The sequence below is a fragment of the Arvicanthis niloticus genome, chromosome 14 (genome assembly GCF_011762505.2).
Source record: "Arvicanthis niloticus isolate mArvNil1 chromosome 14, mArvNil1.pat.X, whole genome shotgun sequence".
In the NCBI taxonomy this organism is placed as follows: Eukaryota; Metazoa; Chordata; class Mammalia; order Rodentia; family Muridae; genus Arvicanthis; species Arvicanthis niloticus.
The window spans coordinates 35,737,591-35,745,969 of NC_047671.1; positions in this window are offsets into that span (position 1 = coordinate 35,737,591).

Consider the following 8,379-nt stretch of genomic DNA (forward strand, 5'->3'; position numbering starts at 1 on the left):
AGAGCAATCCTTGTCCTGCACACAACTGGAATCCTACCTCGAAGACCCAAAGGTCACCACGAGAAGTGACAGCCTTGAATGTCAGCAGAAGACAGCTTCATATGCTTCAATCCTACTCCCTACTCAGACCAAACTTCTTCCCCAGGTTTTGACCAAACAGTCAAGCGTGTATCATACCACTCTGTCACTTGTTTATTGTAACTTATCATGTCTTAAGTACATGCATGGAAAGTGGCTGGCTTCACAATTTAAAAATACGTATTATCCCCTGGTAGAAAATATGAAATCAGATGACATCATACACCACTAAAAATACTTTAGAATATTGGTTTTAATTTTCTCACATCTGGTTAGAATAAAACTTCTTTTTTTTTTTCCTGGTGTAAACTCGGAGAAAAGCACATCTTGCTTCGATCCAGTAGATATGGATGGAATTGGTGTTTTCTCTGACGTGGTGCTAGACAAGAATAGAAATGCCGATTCCTGCCCTCCTGACTTCCTTGAATCCCTTTTTTGGAAAAATTCAGATTTGAATTTATTGAAATCAATAAACAGTGAGAAGTAGATATCCTTTCTAGTTGCCCTGAACATCCTGCAGTTCTTGTACTGATCCCAGCGTTTACATGATTCAATAAGAGGAGACGGGATTTTGTCGTATGTAGAGAAAATGGATTGCCTTGGGGTGAAGAAGTTTTCCTGACCACAGCAACCAGCATGCCGCAGCGTAAGGCAGAAATCTTTGTGATGTTTCCTCACTTATTTCCCGTACTATTTTTTTATAGTTCTTTTGTTACTTTTTTCTTCTATTCCCAACATGTTTTTGATTACATACTTACCATTGTTTCCATGTGATTATTTTTACGCTGTGATTTAAATCTAGGCTTGTATACACTTTCCCACATAGACTGTGTTTGCTTTTGTTTGGACTGTTTGCTGGTTTGCTTCTCCTATGCAAATCCTTGCCAAATCCAGACCACAAATTGATACACCAAAGTGAGGCAGTAATGAAGTAGTTCAGTTCAAACAGCTGTTAGATTTTAGATTGGATGGCAAGAATGCTAGCTTCCTCAGCATCAAGTTGACTTCTTTTTAGCTAAACTAACCACTGGATGCCTAGTCTTTCTAATTGCACATTACTAACATCCAGCCTCTGGTATTCCAGTTCCTAAGAAGACCATCTGCTCTGTGTAGTGCAGAAAGAGTGTCTCAGCAAGCCACAGTCAACAGACCGTTTTATCCCTCTTACCATAGCCCCTACCTAACATAACCCATCATAGCATCTGCTGGGCTTCACTTAGTGATCGTATATTGTTGTTTCTTATTCCTACCATTCAACTGTCAGTTCCTGTCGCAATGACAGCAAGCTCCCATTATTCACATTTGGATCCTCAGCACAGAGCACATTCTTATACTCAGAGTTAGCTACTGAAAATAACTAATGAAGAAGTGTGTTTCACTGTAGATCATCTGCCAAAGAGCTGCCATGTAACTGCTCATTCAATTATTACAATTAAACATCTGCCTCCTCTATCTTTTGGCCCGATTTCCATGATATATCTTTATTGGTCTATGAGGATCAGATCAAAGTACCACAATACAGCTAATGATCAGACAGAAAAGGGTTTTCTATTTTTAAGTGCATGTTTTATTTATAAAATATTCAGCTTTGTAGTAAAGGCTTTTGAGTGTGTGTGTGTGTGTCTCATTAAAGAGAGACATATTAGAAGTCCTCTCTGATTTCTGCTTGAGAAACATAGTTTGGTTGCATTGGGCTACTTTTAAACTTCTGGATCCAAGTTTGCTCCATTTGCTTGGCTTTCAGTATGTTTGGTCCCAAATTATTTACATCGGGAATCTGATGATCTTATGCCAAAGTGTTTTTATCAATAGATAGGTCAGGTAGTGATATGGTAATGAACAGTCATACAAATCACCACCCTAAATGTCCATAGACTAATAAGAGTGTATTTCTCATTCTCAGTATACTGCAATTTCAGATCAGTGGCAAGTCTGTTTCACGGTTGAGGTTGGTTACTCAAACAGGGGAAAGAAATCTCTAGCATCGCACACTAGAGATGAAAGGCCTAATTCCAGCTGCTTCGGCTCACAACTCACTGAATACCACTAGGTACGAAGCTCTACAAAATGACAGGAAGATAAAGGAGCACAATCTTCCAGTGCACCCAAAAAATTTGATTCAAACACTGCGAGGAGTTATGAGCACACTGCATATCCTGTCAATGTAAACCACGAGGAAGAACTTTACAGATATATTCTGTAGTCATGTTAACTTCTAAAGTAGCTACTGAACCAAAAGCCACTAGAGGAGAAGCTAGAGGAAAAGGTGATTTGGCCAATTTTGCTTAGTTTTTGTTTGTTCGTTTTGTTTTCTCAGAGAAAGGGATAACTGCAGACAGAAATGGTATTGCATTGTTTTGTGCCAAGCTATAGGACATGCTCGTTTTTCTTCATACTTCCTTTATCCCGTATTCTTTTTTGTTTTGGTTTGTTTTAAGACAGGGCTTCTCTGTATAGCCCTGGCTGTCCTGGAACTCAGTCTGTAGGTGGGACTGGCTTCAAACTCAGAAATCTGCCTGCCTTTGCCTCCCAAGTGCTGGAATCAAGTCACGTGGCATGGTTGTCCAGCTCTTACTCTTACTTCTATATATCACATGCTTTGTGTGCCTGAGCCAAGCCTCAAAGAGATTCATCATCTTGTCTCCACGATGGACTCACTTCTCCCCTCTCTTTCTTTTCTTTATTTCTCCCTCTCTTTTCTTTTTTTATTCATTTATCAAGGTTGATTTCATTCAGCATTTCTTACTTTCAAGTTTCAGCTGTGTGCTTCATCTTAGCACCTTGAACAAAATTCTGAGCATCTTAGTTTCTTTTCCTGTTGCTATGATAAAATATCCTGATGCAAGCAACTTAATGGAGATAGAGTTAATACTGGCTCACAATTCAAGGGTACAGTCCGTCAAAACAGGGAACTCAAGGAAAAGGAAATGAGACAGCAGGGCATACCATCCAGAATCAGGAAGCAGAAAGTGATAATGTTCTCAGCTCTCCCTATCCCACTCCTCATTCCCTCTCTCTGTGGCCATGCATTTCTATACAAAGGCCAGAAGAGTATATAGAAGTTTTTTTTTTTCTCACTACTGTTATTTTATGAGACAGGACCCTCTGTCTGAAATTAAAGGTCACTGTTTTTTTTTTTTTTCTTTGTTTCTTTTGTTTGGTTGGTTTGTTTTTAGGCTGGTGGCCAGAAAGCTCCAGGATCTATCTCTGTCCTTCAACATGGTGTCTACAGACACATGTGGTGATGCCTGGCTTTATATGTGGGTGCTTGGGGGATCTGAAATCAGGTTCCTTTCCTTTCACGGCAAATGCTGACCCTCTCTTATCCCACCACCCCCATTACCATTTACAGTCCAAGGCCCAAGCCCAGGGAAAGGTGCTGCCCACTTGTAGTTGAGTCTTCCCACCTCAATAACTTGATCAACCACATGCTTCACAGGCTAAATAGTCCCTTACACTGTCTGGAGACTTCTCTTTGCTAATTCCCAGTCTTACAAAGTTGACAGTTAACTGTAACCACCACACAACTGTGCCTTGCCAACTTGACAACCAGATGCATTACTTTAAGTCATAGCCTTCCACTCCTTTTCTTCAAAGTCCCATGTCCATCTCATAACGCAAGAACATACTCAATCCAATTTCAAATATCCCCTAGCCTAACAGTTCAAACAAAGAGCTCAAGGCCTGTGTTTTATCTGAGATTCAAGGCAAATATCTTAATTGTGAGCCATAAAATAAAAATCAAGCTACATGTTTTCAATACACAATGTCACAGAATAAACAGAATACATAAATAAGAGAAGGACTGGACCGCAGTAAGGAATTGTAGAACCAAAAGAAGAACAATATCTATCAGAGTAAATACCAAGTCTGACTGCTCCATGTCTGGCATTTGGGACTCAGGATGAAATTGTCCAACAGCTCAGCCAACCCGTCCTGTAATCTCTGCAGTAACACATATAGCCCCTCCCTTAGGCAAGTTCCATTACATGATAGCAGCTATCCTCAGAGCTGCCCATGGTCCAGGAATCTCTAATATCCTAGGATCTGCACTGCAAATTTAGACTTCCTTCCAGTTTCGCACAATAGGCTCCCAGGGCATCTTTGAAAGGGACTCCAACCCGGATGCACATTGTCTGGCTTTAACTGCTCTCTAAAAGTCTGGAGTAGAACTCTATTACCCTGTCAATCTTGAATCATTTATGCCTGCAAAAGCACTATCATGTAGACAGCGCTGCCAAATTCTGCTACCAGATGTGACTTGGCCTCATTGGACCACAGCTGCGCTGACCCTGGGGAAATACTTCCCTGGGCAGTTGTCTTTGCGAAGCAGGAAACCCCTTCGGTTTAGGCTTTCTTTCCTCAAGTGAATTTGGATTGTTGCAGGATGGAGCCTCTAATGGGCTGACATTTGTTTGGGGGGCAGTTTTCCTATTGTTCAAGCGTAGCACAGAATGTTTCTCTCTTTAACTCTTACAGATGCTTTCTCAGCAATCTCCTCTGCCAGACAAATTAGTCTATTACATTTAAATTCAACTTCACTCAAGTTATCAGGATATAGCAGAATGAGACCAGATTCCTGGCCAAAATATCACAAAAATGGCCCTCCTCCCTCCTGTATCCCACATAGCTTGGGCCTGGGAAACCGACTTCGGTAACTCGGGGATGATGAAATGACCTGATGCTTAAGGAGTAACGATCACATGTACAGAAACGCTGGGGTAGGGCAGGGAAGGCCGGGCTTGTTCTGATGGAGGGAATCTACCACATAACCTGGAAACTCAGCGTGCTTATTATGTGTAGCACAGAAAGGGGGGGTCAGCTAGTGTCAGTGAGAGGCTTCTTCGGGGGATCACTCTCAGGCTGTAAATAGGGAGGAGGAAGCTGTGGTCCGTAGTTTCTACATACTCTGGTCAGCTGTAACACTCCTACTTAGACCAGAAGAAGGCTTTACACTCCCTCTGAGTCTCACCTGGGGAAGGCTTTGCCATTTCCCTGTCTGAAGAATCAGGGTCTGTGACATGGTTGTGTTTATGTCAACAACACATGCTCACGGTCCGTGGAGGACTTCATTGATAGCCACATCTCCCAGTTCTTCACCTCGCAAGCTAGGCTTCTATTATCGGAATATCCCACCCCATCGCATCTTCCAGGTTACCATCAGAATGACTCATTAGGTTCCTCTTGGCAGCATTCAAAGGTTTTTCAAGGCCACAGCTCCCAACTCTTCCACATTCCTCCTACAAACCAGTTCCAAACACTTAAGCAAGAACCACACGGTCAAGTTATGACAGCAATGCCCCCCGAGTTCTCTCTGTTCAGTTTTCTTCATTTCTTTTCCTGCTGCTGTGATAAAATACCCTGACAAACTCAACTCAAGAAGGAAGGCTTCTTATGGCACATGATTTAGAAGTGAGTCAAGGCAGCAAGCTCTCCAAGGAGCTGGTCACCCTGTATCCCCAATCAGAAAGCCAACAGGGATGACGGGAGCCTCTCTGTTAGCTTCTTCCTTTTTATACATTTAGGAACCTAAGTCCACAAAATGGTGTCATGTGCTTTCAGTCGTGTCTCCCCACCTCAGTTAACCCAATCAACTTAAATCTTTGCAGGTTTTTTAGGCACTCTTATAGGATTGCCTACAACTGAGTTTGCATCATGTCAAGTTGACACTTAGCAGTAACCACCACAGTGAAGAAGATGGAGCCCAAATCTGAGAGTTTAGCTCCATTTTAAAAAAAGAATCCTTAATAAAAGATTTGGTGTAGAAGTTTTACAGATTGTTAATCTGCAGTCACTCATATTACCCCGCTTTGTACAACCGCGTGGTGATGGGGGTTTTTTCTTTTTTCTTTAAGTAATATTCTTAAATAGAGGCAATTAGACTGTGCACAATTGAATCAGACAGTTTAGAGGCTGCTTGAGGCAAAGAGAATATCCACAAGAGACTGACGAGAATTTGTAGTATTTTGGAGATACATGAGGCCTCATTGGCATCTCTCTTGTTTCCTATGGTTGCACTGACATTGGTTGTCTTTACCAGGTTGCATCTATCTATCTATCTTTCTTTCCTTCTTTCCTTTCCTTTTCTTTTCTTTTCTCTTCTTTCCTTTTCTTTTTTAAAAGACTTCTCAGGGTAGCTACTGCAGCCTTGTCCTAGAAATATCAGTGGTTTGGAATTCCCAATCTCCCACATGTTTTGGGGCCACCTTTGCCCACGTGACTTATCTGGGAACCTCAGCCACTCTTCTCTCATGACTCCTACTATTGTCGTAGATAACTCTTTTATTTACCTGTGAAAAAGGATGAAAACAGACTTTTTCCTTTTGGGCCAGAATGTTATAACCAGTTTGGACAGATTTTCCCACTTCCCATTTCGGTCCCATGAATGATTAGCTAATACTTAAAAGATTTGCCGCTCTAGATCTTTCAAGATAGAGATAAACTTCTCCTAGTCAGCTAAACAAGTCTAAGCATCTGCTGCTTGCAGAATTATCCCAAATGTAACTAGTCTTTTCTGTATGTAAATCTCAAGTTAACAAACAGAGATGCTGATATTCAGGTTTTGGACCTTCTTATTGCAAAAATATGAATAAAAGCAATCCTATGTGGCTGATTTTTGCCATCCCCCTTTGAGAAGATTGAGTCCTTTTCTATTTTAGTCACCAATAGGAACTGATATCCTCTTTCTATAAAATTGTTAGTCCTAAGCAAGTTTTACAAGTAATTATTTTGGCTATGAAGGAAATTCCTCACATTCTACAGAAATATAACATGAATTTTAAAAATTCTTCAAATTATGCAGCTTTATTCAATATTTTCTTTGTTTTTTTTCTATTGGTAAAACAAATAGCCCTCCTATATCACAATATTCAGATTTAACTGCTCTCCACTTGCTAAATGGCTGCTGACCCTCTTCTAAGGCAACATTTGTATTACAACATAATTAATAGTAAATACCAACAGGATAAATGTTTTTCAAGATGCAGGTCTAGGGTGGAAGATTTCATCAATGCAGACTTCACAGACTAAGGACTGCTTAAATGGATGACAGAGAGACTAAAAGAAGAATGGGCAGAGGGAAAAAAGTAGGAGGAAATAAGAGAGATGAGATGACAGGAGGAGTGTGTAAGAGGAAGGGAGGGAGGAAAAGTGGGGTAGATATATTTTTAGAGGCAGCACCCAGGTGTTTTCTTTGAGGCTGATGATTACAGGCCAGTGTGTGTAAATGCAAGCTTTATTTGGGGGCAAGCTTACCCTGACTGTGAACTGTGGATTTCCATTTGCATTAGCTGGAATAAAGGGGAGGGAAAAATCACTAAAGACAGAAAACTTGGGGCTGGGAAGTCATTTGTGAAAATGGGACACTCTGGGGCAGGTGTTTGACACTACAGATTTTGCACATGTGCCTAAATAGATAAGTCTCTAAAGGGAGGTTTTAAAACTTGAAATTAATTGCACACATACACACACACACATACACACAGTCACACACATTCTTTTTTTTTTTTTTTCAGGAATGCAGGTCATCTGAATACGGTTAATCCCTGTGAAAAGGAAGACAAGTCAGCCATGACACTGTCAAGCAGACAGTGGCTACAGACTGACAAGTAGCTGATAACTACATACTCAGCTGCACATGGTGCAATCAGCAACCTCAGAGGGTTTCCCCTGCCCCCAGTTGTGATGTTAGCCTGTAATAATATTGTAATATTATACAATATACAATATTACATAATAATAGTATAATATATATCAAATAGTATCATAATATATATCCAACTCCATAGGATTCTGCTTTCTTTATGAGTAATTTGCCCTCCTCTCCCATAATACCTTCAGGCTAAGTAGGTGTGTTTCAACATCATCAGTAGGCTTACAGATGACGCAGGTGGCAATGAAATGAAAAGGGGGCGATTTAGATCTTAAGGGGATTAAAACTGTAACCGACTTTGGTCTTGTCTCTATCTTTAAGCAGCTTTTGTGGGTTAATAGAAGCAATTTCCCCCTTGAGTGAGCCACGCAAAGGCATTGGAACTGCTCACTTCTAAGCAGCAGCAGACAAGCACCAGTGCACGGAATGTGTCATGTTCATCCTCACTGCTCCAAAGCAGAAGAAATCCAATCTCCAAACAGTTCTGGAGAAAGAAAGACTGCTTCTAAAGTGAAGTAAAGCATTTGGTCTTTTAGGTATTGCTGTTCTGTGTTTTACTTTCTTGACCACATGTAAAGCTTTCAGTATACACGTTCCTGGCCTGAGGACAGATGGTCTTCTCTAGAAGACAGCTAGGGAATGCTAAATAC